Genomic DNA, 16523 nt, shown 5'->3' on the forward strand with positions numbered 1-16523 from the left:
ACACAATAGCAGTAAAAACAAACAAACAAACAAACAAACAAAAACAAAACCAAAGGAAACTTCAGGAAATCTGAGAAAATAACAGATGGATCAATATAGTTAATCATTGCCTTGCTTGCAGGCATAGCCTTTAGAGCTTGCAGAGTAAAATCAATGCACATTTAATGTCAGATGTTTAAGCAATTATTTCAGAGGACTTCAAAAATTTTACAGGGGAGTTATCTTGACTATTATAAAGCAACTTCTTTTTCTCTCCCAGTTATGTCACTGTAAAATATTTAATGCGGACAATCTGGTGTTCCTTTGTTTCCAGTCAGTCTGTTATCTCCTGTATTAGTTGGTTTGAATTACAGAAATACTATAATAATAATTTTTTTTCATTGTTGCTGGGGTTTTTCTGTTCACTAGTTATAATTGTCTTTGAAATGTCTGCTTTGTCTATCTGTTACGCTTTAAAAAATTTTTCTGCAAGGAAAGATTGCTCTTCCTGCAGACAGGTTTATAAAATTTGGTTAAACAGATGTTCTGAAATTCACTAAGTGGAAATTTGTCTGTCTTGCCTATTGCAGTCTTTTGGGTAGATTCTTTTTTATGAAATTGTAAAGCTGTAATAATTTGATATGTTAATTACACAACATTACGTGGAGTACTACATGTTGTTAAATGAGGGCATGCAGAAACTGAATTCCTAACATTTACTGATACTCCAGATTGTGTAGTAAATTTTTGTTTGTAACAGCTAGATTGAAGCTCACTCTTCAGCAGTCCCTTGCTGATTTGCTGCAGTCTGTTCTTGTGGTCCCCATCCAGAATTATCTTGTTATGTGGCTGAAGGTTCACCTAAGTATGAATCATAGCTTTTTGTTCTTTCTGAAAACACCTCACTATATTGAAATTTTGGTATCAATTTGATTTTTACTTCTAGTTTACCTACATTTAGATACATGCACTTTATGCAGGATTAATATTTACAAAAGCCTGAGCAGAACTGGAAGGAGTTAGCTTGCCTACTGTAAATGGGGAAGCACTAGTGTGTGGTCACTTCATAGACAGTTGCCTTCTAGGAGACAGTATGTAAGGAACACTATCAGGGGCTTTCCTAGCATTTTTCCTGTGCCTGAACTTGGTGTATGTCTCTTTTGTATGTCATCTTCAGTAACTCAGTGTTGACTGTATTCCCATTTCCAATGTGATGAATTGTGGGCATCTTCTGAAAATATTTGAAAAAAGAATGTGAAGTATGCTTAATATCTGCATTTAAGCTTATTTCTGCATGCTGTAAATCACTATTCATTAAAGAGATCAGACGTTCATGTAGCTTTTACTTCTAGCAGAACAGTGCAAAAGATTTGCCAGTATTTTCAATTTTGAACAAGTACTTCCAGAATTTTGTCAGATTGGATCTTGTCTTTCACAACGAGTTACGAGACGGCTAATACTTGGACAGTAATCGTGTAAGGACATCTTAATAGCTTTACTTAGTAGCTATGTGGAATATTTTGTTTTCTGTAATCTGAAAGGGTTGTTGCTGATGATTTTTACTCTTTGAAAAGATAGAAATTTCCTTTTTATTTTTTTTGTCTTCTGGATTTGAGAATTTCAAGTTAAAACAGAAGGAAAAATAATTTGTGGCACTTCAGTGTCCTATAGCCTCTGTAAACATTTGACCATAGCGGCTTTTTTAATAAAATGTGATAGATATGGCATTTGGTCACCCATGTCTTCTGCTACATAACTCCTTGTTTTCACATGCTGGGAGTATTAAGTCTAGTTTGGCTATGACCACGTACATGTGAACATGCCTTTTCTAAAAACTATAATTTTTATTATTTTCACAGCATGCAACTTGGGACATTTTAATAATTTTTATTAAACATGATTGCAAGTTGATGATTGCTGTCCTGTGGTTCTACTACTTAGGTTATCTAATTATACATGAAATGCATGTACGCCTGTGCTTTAAAGATGTAAATGTTTATATGAAAAATTACAGTGGTTTTACACTTCTATTAAGACTGAGCATGCTATATACTTTAATAAGTTTTGATGCATTTTTAAGAATCCTCTAAGTTCAAGGTTAAGAAATTGATATAAGTTGAAAATAATTAACAGTAAAGTAATATCTAAAAGGAACTATATAATGTCTTTTGAAAATTACATTGTAAATATGATCTGGTTTGGAATATCAAAAAATGAATCAGATGACAGAACTATGTGGAAAGTACTATTGATCTAAGATACTTAAATATCTGGTAGTGATACTAAGATACTTAAAATGACTTGAGGTAGGAGATCAAGGGTTATGAGAAATTTTGTATTAGGGTGCTTTCCACCCACTTTGTTTGCTTTTGCATGCTTGCTGTGTTGTCCTGTATTGTTAAAGGTGATTTGGATAGCTGCTTTATTTTTATATTTATTTTTTTACCTGTTACAAATAGTGAAGGGGCATGCTGTCTTGCTTATTATCTTCCTCAAACTGTGAGGCATTTTCATATGTGAACTTAGCCTTTCTTATACACTTAAGACTGTTATACTAAGGCTGCTTTTTTGCGGTAAAATTTTTATTTTAATTGGAGTAACACTAAAATAACTTCTTAAAAACACAATGTGATTTTTGTTGCTTTGAAACACAAATTTTATTAAAGCTCTAACTTAAAATCAGAGGAAATGTTATAATAAAACCATTTCACATAATAAGGGATCTTGAGTGTTTGTCAGTATGGAGTCTGCTTTAGATGTACTCCTGCCTTAACTGGATAATTTTAGTCAAGTATGCACACTGTGGGCCCATTTGTTCTGGTTCAAGTCTGTGAAAACTAGGGAATCTATGCCCCTCCCCACTTCTCTTTTCTACCAGGAGCAAGAAGGGATCTAATAGCATTCAGTCTATGATGCTTCAATCTCAGACCTTTAATCACCTGTTCCAAGCAAACAGAAAAAAACCACCTCCAAAAATACTTAATCGGAGGCAATATAATCTTAATCAACCTTTGTAATCTTTACAGTTTTTAGTAATTTAAAATAAATTAAACCCCCTCCTGTAGTGCTGGTATCGTGTGATTGACATGGCCCTTAAACCAGTGAGAAACAAGACCAGAAGTGGTCATCCCTCTCTCTCACCTCCTGACTTCTCCCCATGTGGGCACATGGGCCTCTTTGCAGTCGCATTGTTAGCTTGCACAGGCCCTCCCAGCATGGCCACTGCTACCAGAACCTCAGTGGGGGGAATTTTGCATGCATTAAGCTGCTCTTGCGTTGCAGTAACTACTTAGCTTTGGCTGACTTCAAATTAGGAGGGAGGCTGGTAAAACAAAACATCTCTATTAATGAGGGAAAAATCCAAGTTCTCCATGTCAGTCAGATTTGGAGCGTGTTACTAAAATGCTGATCTGAGTCATCAAGAGAGGAAGTGGAAAGTGTCTAAGCCAGATAAAATTTGCATCGGTATTGTCCTGGTATTGAAAGTAGTATTATTTACAGTACTAGAGATTACTTTTCAGCATAGAGAAGACGTGGAAGTTGTGTGACAGTATTTTAATCGATATTTCTTTCCACACAGAACTCCATAGGAGAAACATTTGGAAATAAACCCTGAAGTTTCATGTTGCACTAAAGAGGGAGTGATATATGCTGCTTAAGTGAAGCTTAAGTTTGATAACAGAATTTTCACTGGCACTTCTTGAAGGATAAATTGATACAGATTTGGGTGCTTTCAAGTAATAAACATTTTTGACACTGACATTACTTCATTTGCCCCCCAAATTTATCTGTTTTCCAGGGCCTGTGCTCTTTTTCTTTGGGAGTTTGCCCACTTTACAGTTGAGCTATTTATTTTCTCTCAGTTGTTAAAAGCAGTCAGAATTCAGTTTTGCAACTTTTGGTGTTTTTTTTTTTTTTAATTCCGTTTAGGTGGTTATAAGTAAGTATATTTTTTTTAGGGATTTTCCTGCTGCTGTGACTAATGAGAATGGTACTGAAAATACAGAAACATAGAATATTTAATTAATTACTTACACCTTCAGAATCAGAACAAAGCAATCCATTGTTTATAAATTACCAAAAATAGAACAACTGACTCATTTTTACCTAAATCAAGACTCAGTTTTGTTCTACACAAACCAAAAGGGGAAGCCTGTGCTCTGTGTTAATCCTGATGGTCTAACGCATGGGTCTCTGAAAACATTTGTAAGTTTTTTAATAGAAACTTAAATTACTATACTTTATTAATGAATTATAAATAATATAATTTAATATTAAATCTGCATTAATATAAAACAATGCATTTCATAAGGTAAAAATACGGAATAGCAAAAATAATATTTTCAGATTGCTTTTCACAGAGTATCTGTGTTGCTCTTTAACATTTCCCATATTCAAGATTCAATTTGGGATGTTTAAAATGAGATCTGAAAAGTTATTTTCATAGATCCTGTGGGGCTTATGGTATTAAATAAATATTAAAAATGTTGTGTGGAAAGAGTGAACTGTATCTACAGTTCCTTCTTATATTTTTGTCCCCTTTCTAAATTGTGTAAGAAATTGATAGGGGAGGCAAGGTAACTGAATCCAGCCATCTGAGGAGCCTTTATTTAGAAGTCCTTCCCTTAGTTTTTATTACTTCTTAGTAATTTATATTTTTCCATCAAAAATGAAGGGTGTGTATGTGCTTGTAAGATGCTGCAAGACCAGTTAATGAGTTTGACTGGTGCCTTGTGTGATCTAATTTGATTTTTTTTTTTTTTTACTTTCTCATAGCAATTAGGTGAATAGAATGGTGGGTTTTGTCTTTTTAATAAAGGTGTATTAAATGCCTTTCTATTCTAATTTATTTTCTGAAACTACATTGAGTAACATGTTAGGCATCTCCAAACACAATAGCTGTAGTATGTTGAGGATCCAAAAAGATGAGAGTTCAGAAACTAATCAGAGAAATTAATGGAAGAAAATCCAACAGCTTGTTGAAACAAGACATTATTTCTGGGTCAAGAAATTCCTGTGTCACAACTAGTGGGAGAATGGGACTGTGTAATGGAGGAAATCTGGTATATGTTTATCCTGTTCTTACACCTTTTAGTAGTTATTTGGCATTTTGCCACAGGGATAGGCTAGATAGATCTTTTTGCTGGTTTTGTTCTCTTGAGCAGTAGTTCAGATAGTAACACCAGGCAAACACAGTGAGAGAACTAGTGCAATATTGGGATAACTTTCCCTGTACAGGGATTTCTTACTTCAGTAGTCTGGTTTCATTTCCTCATGGGTTTCATCTGTAGAAAGATGTGTGTATATTTTTCAAGTGCTGGGATACTTTGTGTAGCAAACTAAAGTCATAATACTAAGTAACAAAAATAGGGAACACACATACAGTATTAGAATAAACCAAAACTTTCACTCTTACCTTGGCTGTAGGTGCATAATTGCACCTAACCCTAATTATGTTGCCCTTGCTTCTGGATTATGTAAAAAAAAGTGGAAAATACAATCAGTTCTATGTAAAATGTTCAGTGTGGGAAAGCTGAACAATTACAGGATCCAGCAAGCTTCTTAAATTAGGGAAGGTGTCTGACCACTGACAAATTGTTTCTTATGCTTGTTTATCAACCTCCCAGTTTCTTCCTTTCAAATTATCCTTTGTGGTAAAATTGCATTATTATTAGAATTGCATTATTGATGTCCTCTCCTATTTTACTGTATGATTCTGGCCTTTGTTCTTGATCGTATTGTCTTCTACAGATTAAAGCAATTATTTCATTGGTTGAAGAACCACATAATAAATTAAAAAGGATGGGGGAAAGGCAATTAGGATGCAGTTCTGGCTTTGTAAAACAACTGTCATTGTGGTCTCTGTGGTGTCTCCTTTAGTAGTTGAGGTTTTGGGGTTTATCCTTGCACAAAAGGTCTTAAATCATTCATGACAGCTAAAACCCCATGGGAGACCACTCATAAGCCAGAACAATTATCTCACACCATCCTGTGATTTATTTAGAGAAGAAAAATAGGACAAATGTTGACAAATCTGGTTTAAAAAAAACCCTTAGTCTTATAAGTCTAAGTATCAGCACTTGGCTTTATGACCAAAAGGAGCTTTTTGTAAGGACTTCATAAAAAAGAAAGTTTCAAAATATTGATACAAAAAATGGTACTAGGTATCTCAAAATTACTGATGTAGGCAAGGAGCAGGATGTCAAGAACTAAGGACACTTCTTTGTTCTTGCCATGAAATAAAGCTTCTGCTTTTCAGTAACTTGAAATAGAGGATAAGACCACCACTGTCTCACTGCAGTATTGTTTGAGATTGTCTGTCCCTTGTTTGTGGTTCTCCTGGGCTGTCATCCTATCCTTAGTCAGTAATAGGATACTTTTAGGATACTGTCAGTAACAGGATACTTCTGACACCTATATGTGTCAGTTGGATGGCACTGTCATGACTAAGTTCATTTGAATTTTTCTGGTTTTAAATACTGTATAACCATGATTTATAGTTTCTGGGCTTTTCAGAGTCTTAAGAGTGTTGGAGTTTTATATCTTCTCTTTTCTGACAAGAAGGAAATGTTTCATTTCAGAATAAAAGCAAAGACCCTCAAGAATGGGAGACTTTAAAAATGGATTATTTTAATTTAAAATAGGTAATAGATAGCTTAATCTTAATGAGAGGAAAGTGAATGCTTTCTTTTCTTACCAAACAAAAATGCAGTGGTATAAAAAAGCAAGCTGTGTTAATGGCAGTTAGTATTTAGCAAGGTAAGTGAATTGCATATGTTGGTTGTGATATAGAAACCTGATTGCAGTATGAAAGCTCCTTAGGTTGAACTTCTTTTTATGTTCAAATAGTCATATCCTTTAAAATAAAACATAAATGATTTCTTGGCTAGCTGCTGAGTATCTCAGGTAACCAAATTTCACTTAATATGATGGAACAGGTAAATAGGGAAATATTTTTCTCTACAGTTTGTCAGGAGAGACATGGAACCTAATGCTGTCCTGATCCCATTAGAGTGTTTTGCATAGAGACCTGCTTCGTAATGGTGACAGAGTGACAGGTTGAACCGCATAAGTTTGCAGGGGATGCAGAGCAGAAAGGTGAGGCCTGGGTAGGGTGAGGTCTGCCCAGTATGTCCAGTAGGAAGGAGCTTGCAGAAGAGGTGCTGGTGGGGAAGGGTGCAGAAGAGGGCTCCTTAGCCTTGAGGAAAAAGCAGGTAGTGCCAGCAGAGAGCAGCTGCTTTGCATCTCTGACTACCTCATGGTCAAGAAACAGGAAGAGAGTATGCAGGCTATTTGTTTTGGATTTACAGGCCAAGGGTTAATACATGCTAGCTATTTAGAAGAAGATAAGGGGCTACTATACTTTCTCCTGGTGGTATGTGGCTACTTTAATAATCTTAGCCAAAGGAAGTAGGTACAACATAGACCGCAATCCTCATGGTTAACATCCTTTATCATGTTTTTCGTCTATGATCTTTAAGTTGTATGTCCTTGATATGTGGGAGCCATCCCACAGACTATTCTGAAATAAAATCTACCATTTTCCAAGACTAAAATTCAATTAACTATATTGTAGAAATTTATTCTAGTCACAGAATGCATCTGTGAGTTAACAAACAAATTGCTTTGACAAGTATGTTCAAATAACAACTAATAAATAAAATTAAAATAAAAAATAGAAACCAAGTCTTTTTATTTACTGTAAACTTCTGTCGACTAAAATTATCTCTTAGTATTTATAGGACTACAGCTTATGAATTTGATAGTAAGAATCAATGAGAATCTGGAACAATATCTTAAGACAAAAGTAACTCAGCATAAATAGACAGAAACCTTTTTTCTTAGGTACAGTCCCTTTGGGACAGCTTGCTGAAGTGACTTAATGTTACCATTGCCATTATTTATGCATTACCATTATCATTAGATAAGTATTGACAACTGCTATTTTACAGGGCTTATCAAATTGGCAAAAATTTCTTCTGGGACTTGGGAAATACTGGAATCTTAGGACTAGACAGAGTGGGTCTTGACAGACATACCTGGTGCCTGTTACTATCTCTAATGACACATTCTAACATGTGCTTGCTTTTGTTTGGAAACCTCTACAAAGATGACAGTTTACAACCTCAGTGGTTGGTGTTGGGACCCATCTGATTCAACATCTTTGTCAGCGACATGGACAGTGGGATTGAGTGCGCCCTCAGCAAGTTTACTGAAAATGCTAAGTATGTGGTCCAGTTGATACGCTGGAGGGGAGGGATTTCATCCAGAGGGACTTTGACACGCTTGCGAGGTGGGCCAATGCCAATCTCGTGAAATTCAACGAAGCCGAGTGCAAGGTCCTGCATCTGCGTTGCGGCAGTCCCAGGCACAGCTACAGGTTGGGCAGAGAAGAGATTTAGAGCAGCCCTGTGGAGAAGGACTTAGGGGTGTTAGTTGATGAGAGGCTTAGCATGAGCCGGTAGTGTGTGCTGTCAGCCCAGAAAGCCAACCGTATCCTGGACTGCATTAAAAGGAGCATGACCAGCAGGTTGAAGGAGGTGATCCTGCCCCTTTGCTCTTATGAGACTTCAGTTGGAGTGTTTTGTGCACTTCTGGTATCCTCCACATAAAAAGGATATGGAGCTATTGGAGCAAGTCCATAGAAGGCCATGAAGATGATCAGGGACCTGGAGCACCTCCCGTATGAAGATGGGCTGAGAAAGTTGGAGCTGTTCAGCCTGGAGAAAGCTGCGTGGAGACCTCAGCTTTCCAGTATCTGAAGGGGGCCTACAGGGATGCTGATGAAGGACCCTTCATCAGGGACCGTAGCAATAGGACGAGGAGTAATGGGCTTAAATTTAAACAGAGGATGTTCAGGTTTCATAAAAGGAAGTTCTTTCCTGTGAGTGTGGTGAGGCACTGGAACAGGTTTCCCAAAGAAGCTGTGAATGCTCCATCCCTAGCAATGTTCAAGGCCAGGCTGGATGAAGTCTTGGGTGACATAGTCTAGTGTGAGGTGTCCCTGACCATGGCAGGGGGGTTGGAACTAGATGGTCTTTCCAACCCTAAACCATGCTATAATTCTATGGTTCAAAGTTGTGATGTATGGTTTGATGTCCAAGTGGGGACTGGTGACAAGTGGTTTTCCTCAGGGGTTAGTATTGGGACTGGTGCTTGTTTGAAATCAGGAAAGATGCTTTATAATATATTCAGAAAATCTGGGGGTTTGATGTTCTGAAACCAACACTGAAAAGTAATGTTTTTCAAAGAACTCAGCAGGCAATGCTCAACATCAGTTGGGCTCATATTCTTAAGCAAAGTTTTCTGTATCGTATTATGGTTTGACACTGTAATTTACAGTTTTTCCCTTCAGCACTTTTTTTAAGACCACTTATGTGAGATTCATTAGTTTACTGAGTTGAGCAGTGATGATCAGTGGTCAAAACTGTGTAAAGTAAATTGGAGGACAGAAGCCAAAAATTTGAAATCATGATGGCTTGATCCCAGAAAGCAATAAGCAACTGCTATCTTACGTGCTCCCCCCCCTCCCCTCATCACCACACTGGGGGAGATACTCAGAAGAACAAAAGCAAGGAAATAAAACTCCTGGGTTGAGATAAAGGCAGTTTAGTAAATATGTCTGGGGAACAAGTGACGCAAAAGCCATCACTTATCACCTCTCACAAACAGGCTGATCCCCAGCTACACTTTGTACAACCACTAGTTTGGAAAGACTACCCCAGTGCTCTTGGTGAGCATGAGTGTGGAATATACTTTTGGTCAGGTGGGGTCAGCTGTCCTGGCTGTGTCCCCTCCCAACCTGTTACAGACCCTCAGTCTACTCATTGAGCAGGCAGAGTTAGAAACAGGCAGCTCTGGCAGTGTCGCAGCACTGCTCAGCATTAGCTGAAATATTGGTGTGATATCAGCACTGGTTTAGCCACAAGCATACAACACAGCATGATATGGGCTGCCAAGAGGAAAATTAACTCCATCTTAGGCAGAGGCAGTATATAAACCTACAGGAGTGTCCTCCTTCCCCAAAATAAACTATTAAGAAATTAAGAGTAAATATTTCACTGAAATATTTTAAAGTTTGCATAGTAACAAGTTTGTGTTTGAAAGTAACAGAAGTGAAGCAGAATGTGTTACTTCAGTCACGTTCTCAGTAGGTATAAAAGATGTTTATTTTCTTTTCTTGGAATAATTTTAAATTGTCAATAAATTTGAGGTAGCATTCTGTTACTGGCACACTACTGTGTGCGTGCCATACATTACTCAGGATAAAAATGTTTCTGAAGCTAAAATAAAGGAAAGCTCCATTAACAATGGTATGGTAATGTGGAGAATTAGATGCTGTTCTAGTGATTCACATGAGAATCAGTCCTTTTAGTGCTGTCATTCACTAAACCATACTGTGAACACACTGGGTAACGTTCAACTTTAGATGTGCTTGTCTGAACGAGTTGTCCTTTTACAGTCAGTGAAAAGTACTACATTTCCAGGAAAATACTTATTTCATCCTAAAACCAGCTGAGTTGCATCTAAACCCAGTGAGATGAATCGCTTCCCAGAAGCACCTTTTAGGTTACATTGAAGGTAAAGACAATTTTGAAAATTACCGCAGATACATATACCTGTAATTCAGATCTCTGAAGAACTTCATTCAACAATTAAGCTTTTAAAAATAAAAATAAAAAAATTAAGAAAAATATATGCAAATTATGGAAAATACTTTAAGTTTTTATTTGTGGTTTTCTGTGTAGTCGTTTTGACACACCTAGGTTAACAAGTGCATATTGTCAGCACATATATTGGTCACTGAAAATTTTGATTTATTTAATTTAGCATTCTAAACTTCTACATAAAGAGGTCTTCATTAATATAAAATTGAAAAATTATCATTGCCTGACCAAAAGTTTTTAGACATCTTCCTGTAGTTGAGATTTTTATGTTTTATAGTGTTTCTGTGTATTTGCATTACTGTGTTTTTCTTACTTTAGCAAAATGCACTCATGGTTTTTATTTAACCAAAAAAAAATGCCAAGTGCCTCTAGAATATTCTTTTGCATCTCTTGCACTTCTTACAGTCCTTATGCTTACCGGTTGTTTCGTTTCTTTTAACTGCAGAAGAAGTTGTGTTGAAAAGTCTTCATGTCTTCAGGAACTTTTACTGGAAGGCTGCTATGAGGTCTCCACGCAGCCTTCTCTTCTCCAGGCTGAACAGCCCCAACTTTCTCAGCCTATCTTCACATGGGAGGTGCTCCAGTCCCCTGATCATTCTCATGGCCCTCCTCTGGACTTGTTCCAACAGTTCCATGTCCTTTTTATATTGAGGACACCAGAACTGCACACAATACTCCAAGTGATGTCTCACGAGAGCAGAGTAGAGGGCCATGATCACCTCCTTCGACCTGCTGGTCACGCTCCTTTTGATGCAGCCCAGGATATGGTTCGCTTTCTGGGCTACAAGTGCACACTGAAGCCATCTCATGTTAAATTTTTCATTGATCAACACCCCCAAGTCCTTTTCTGCAGGGCTGCTCTGAATCCCTTCTCTTCCCAACCTGTAGCAAATCCCTTCTCTGCCCAGCCTGTAGCTGTGTCTGGGATTGCTCCAACCCAGGTGTTGGACCTTGCACTTCTCATGGTTAAACTTCATAAGGTTGGCATCAGCCCACCTCACAAGCGTGTCAAGGTCCCTCTGGAAACATCATCCTGATGTTCCATTTATTTATTCCTTCCAAAAGTGATTGCTATCTTTCTTTTCCTTCTGTGTTCATTTGATGAATTTTCAAGTTGAGAAGCCATCTATTATTGGAGAAAAGACAGCTGAGGGGCAACATCATAGCTTTCTCCAGTTTCCTGGGGAGATGAAGTGGAGAGATGTACTGATCTCTTCTCCCTTGTATCCAGTGATAGGACATGCGGGAACCATTCAAAGCTGCACCAGGGAAGGACAGGGAGACTGGACATTAAGAAGCATTTTTTTACTGGGAGGGTGGTCAGCCACTGGGACAGGCTTCCTAAAGAGGTAATCAATATCTGAAGCTTGTCAGTGTTCAAGAGGCATTTAGACAATGTCCTTAATAACATGCTTAATAACATGGCAACCCTGAATTGTCTGAATTGGTCTGGCATTTGGACGAGATGATCATTAATAGGTCCTTTCCAACTAAAATATTCTATTCTGTTCTCTCTTCATTTTAATCCATTCTTCAGAACTTGCTTTGAAGAATCTGATTCTGAAGAGTTCCACTCTTCACAAGTAAGCCATTTAATTCTAGATGTTCAGCAGCACATATTTTGATCCATTTTGAGAACTGATCTGAATAATATCAGACATATGTAGACAGTTTCTTTATTTTGTGCGAGTATTTCACCTTTATGCTAGATTAAAAGGGCAGGAGAGACAAGCCTAAGTTCTGCGTAGGTGCAGCAACTCAGAAAGGAACACTTTTATTGCATAGCACAGTGAATGGCAGATGCGTACTGAGGAAGGGACACAGTATTCAAAAAAAATGAGATTCTGAGTAGTGAGCTACTTTTGAGGGTGGTGGTGTGGGATAAGGTAAGTTCTTGGAACAATTTGCAAGGAGCATCAACCTGTAAACAGCCTCAGTACAGGAAAGCCTAATTTGCTTATAACTGCCAGGTCAGTTCTTCAGGAGGAGTTAAAGTTCTTGGCCATAGTCACCTGACTTGGAAACATGATCTGAACATCAGTTTGCTGCTTCATTTCTTACAGATGTGCTGTGAAAGATGCAGAATAGTTAAAAAAAGTGATATATGAGCTTGACAAAGTACAAGCAATAATTCAGGATACTTAATCACAGTGAAAGCATGGTCTTTACTGAGTATTAAATGTTCACTTGAAAAATGCAAAGTAAGCCTGAGTGTTTGACATTAGAAAAGAGATCGTATTTGAGATATATGATATGGAAAGAACATTGATTTATGGTATGGTATACTGGTTCCTGTAAGGATTTCTATCTTAGAGTTCATATAGTACCGTAGATGAAATTTGCCTTACTACAGAAATCTTCACATGTTATATTAAAACTAAGTTACTTTGTGGCAGTATGATTTAACTTTGTGTGTGTGTGGTATTGCATCCAGAATTGTACCCAAGTTATAAAGTTGCAGATTTATTATGAATTTGTAGTTGCCTACTGACAGTTTTTAATATGCTGTGGTTATTTAAAGTAGAACCCATAGGGACACCAAGATCTCTTTTATGGGTGATCATAGCAGATTTGAAAGCCTGACATTTTGTACATATGGGTAAAAATATAATAATGTGATATTAGTTTGCATTTACTAACTTTGAACTCTTACACGTGGTTGGCCAGCCACTTGATATCAGAGAAAATCTTTGCAGCCCTTAGTATCTGGTGGGTTCTAACTGTATTAATTATTTTTGGCTCTTTAGCAAACTTTGTACTTTCGTTAGTATCCACACTTGTAATCAACTCATTATTGCTGTGGTTCTCCACTTATAACCTCCCTCTGTTGTGAAGACTGATTATTCCTTTTTACCTACTACTTTTTCTCGAGAAATGAAAGTACAGAAATATTGTTAGAGATTGCTTCTCTTTGTAGTGAATATTCTACTGCTTTTCTTATCTGAATTATATTTTATTTTTCACATTTTAAAGCAGAAGTGGTTGCTTTGTATTACTTCTTGAGCACAATTTATGTCATTATTTTTGTATGCTCCGTTTTTGTTAAAATTTTCCTTCTTAAGTCTTCTGAAACTTCTTTTTATCATGACTGTTAATATTTTAAATTTATTTTGATTTTTAGGATGGCTACTTTTTAAAAGTACTGCCCTACCACCCTAAGTTTTTGCCATCAACATTAATTTGTTCTTCAATTTGTTTATTTTATTAAGTTGATTTTTGTAACTGTGATCACTGATAGAGGCTCAAATAGGCTTAAACTGCAGTTAAAGGCAAATCAGATGCATTTTGGTGTTTTCTTTGTGGAAATAAAAAGTCGTTCTGGTAGATTATAAATCTCTTGCTGCCGGTTGGACAAGCCATATAATTGTAGTGACTACCAGATAATCTGTATCCCAGTAGAAGATTCTCCATAAATCCAGTTTTACTAGCGTTCAGTGTATTTTTTTATTCAGATTCTCTGAGATGTTTTATATGCAGGCAGCTTGTTTTTAATAGTACTGAAATGTCCAATCACTAGAGACTGATAGTGAGGTCTATTTCAGTCTTTTAAATGTCACATATTAGTATATTGGTTTACAGTAGCAAGCAAATACAGTTTGACTTATTTTAGTCTTTTTTTAACCATTCTATGTTACTTAATCTATTTAGCACAAATTTCACAATGAGTAGTGTTTAAGGAAAGGGAGATCAGTCTGTATTGAGCCTCTGCATTCCAACTGAGGTATTACTATTTTTTTCCTTGATTTTAGGTCCATCTGTTATCAAAAACAAATGGTGCGATTCATCTTGCCTAAATTAGGTATCTGAAAGTTGTATATCTAAATATTATCATAGAATTGATAAGGTTGGAATTAATCTCTAGATATCTTCAGATCCAACCTTCCTGCACAAGCAGGGACAGCCAGAGCCTATTGTCCAGGTCTATGTCCAGGTGGCTTTTGAATGTATCCCAAGGATTCAGACTGCACAAATACAATTTTTAGTCCTGTATTTCCTGCATGGAAAGAAATCGAAAAATTAGACACTTCCGTAAGGGTTCATTTCATCTTAGAATAAGCATCTGAGAGAGTTGGACTGAATGTCTTCTACAGGTGCCTGATTTACCTCTGTGTGTTTTCAACAGTCTCAGAGAGGCTCATCCAGATGGAGAGATACTGGAAGAAAACACCCAGATTGCTCTTGAAGTGTGTGGTAGTTACTGCTGTTTTCAGAAACAGAAACTCCACCAGGATTTCTTGAAAAGTGTGGTGGTTTCCACTTGTAAAACTGTTTAATTATTCTAAGGAATAACCGTAGAAGAACTGTACTTCTAATTTTGACCATTTTATTGCCTGCCCTTGGTACAGCATTCAGCCAACATTCAGATATATGATATGCAGTCACAATTTCTAAACTAAAATACTAATCATAGTCATAGAATCATAGAGTGGTTTGGGCTGGAAGGGACCTTAAAAGATCATCTAGTTCCAAACCCCCTTCCATAGGCAGAGACACCTACCACTAGACCAGGTTGCTCAAAGTGCCATTCAACCTGGCCTTGAACGCTGCCAGGGATGGGGCAGCCACAACTTCTCTGGGCAACCTGTGCCAGTACCTCACCACTCTTACAGTAAAGAATTTCTTCCTAATGTTTAATCTAAATCTACCCTCTTTCAGTTAGGGTAATAGTTTTATTTGAATGTAATTAAATGTCTCAAGAACTAAGTTTATTAGAGGCTTTAGGTTAGAAAATTGTAAATTTTTATTAGCAATTAATTGATAGAAATTTGTAAGTGGATGAAAAGTGTGAATTACGGTGGAAGCCAAAGCTAGTCCTTGCTTAGTTTTAATAATTTTGTCTGAAGATTGGGTCTGAAAGAAGACTTTGAATATTTGGATAGGTTCAGCAGTCAAAAAGAAGTTGGCATAGGATTTCAGCTTGCTTTTTGTTTGGAGTTCAGTTTGAAGGCAGTGCCAACTGCTTTTAGACTATGAAACAGCCTTCTATTAAAAGTTACTTGAAATTAAACACAGGTGAATTCTTTCAATATCTTTAATTTAAGATCTATTATTGCAATTTTAAGTACATATTTTTCTGCAAAAAATAGAAAATAATGTCTTAAAATTATTTTAGAATTATTCTCTTATTTTGCCTTTCTAAAGTTGTTATTTGCAGTTATTGGAATTTAGCATTGGTGCTTTCAAAATTCTTCAAGGCTACTAGGATAAAGTAGGATGCATGAGTCAGGCTTTATTTCATAAATGAAAGATGGTTTTGCCATTAAAAGGAGTAAATGTGCTTGGTAGTTGTCCTATTTCATGGAAGCTCAGGACTTTGGATAGCATTTTGCAAGTATCTCGAAAGATAAGAGTCAGGCTGTAATTTCATCAGTGCTGCTGTTACATTGCTTTTCACCTGCATGCTTGTTCTTCTCCCAGTGCTGTCTCTGCCTTGCACCAGCCATGGGTTTCCTTGCCCACATGACAAACTGATCTGTGGTATAATTGAACAAGTTTTCCAAGTTTGCATTGGTCCAGAGCATGTCACTGATATTTTTTCTGAGCATGACGGTTTGGGTGGTACAATGGAAAAGGCAGTATAGTCTTGCGAACATGTAACTAAGGGCAAATGTTGACTTGTATCAGGAGAGCCTGTGAGCTTTCCAGGTTCTACAGCTTCTGCACTACATCTCGCTGGGCCAGGCTGCCATTTCAGTTACTTTGTAGGAAGGAATATTTCAAATATCTTTTGATTTATTTTACTGAAGTGTTGTATTCAACACTATGGCAAAATTGAAAGTAGTATTTTATGATAGTGTATAGATTTTGTACAAGCTATATTTTGCATAGCATGATTTTTTATTTGCTGTATACAGATCATAGCTGTGAGTTTCTCAT

General features: G+C 36.9%; 1 protein-coding gene across 10 annotated transcripts in view; it reads left to right on the forward strand.

Annotated features, from left to right (window-relative positions):
* Positions 1 to 16523, forward strand: part of NBEA (neurobeachin) — a 499996-nt gene that overhangs the window by 72391 nt on the left and 411082 nt on the right. The gene's annotated exons all lie outside the window — the stretch shown is intronic.

This window comes from Neopsephotus bourkii, unplaced genomic scaffold (genome assembly GCF_033783945.1).
Source record: "Neopsephotus bourkii isolate Nb327-2 ecotype Australia unplaced genomic scaffold, CSIRO-AGI_Nbou_v1 NB_38, whole genome shotgun sequence".
Classification (NCBI taxonomy): domain Eukaryota; kingdom Metazoa; phylum Chordata; class Aves; order Psittaciformes; family Psittacidae; genus Neopsephotus; species Neopsephotus bourkii.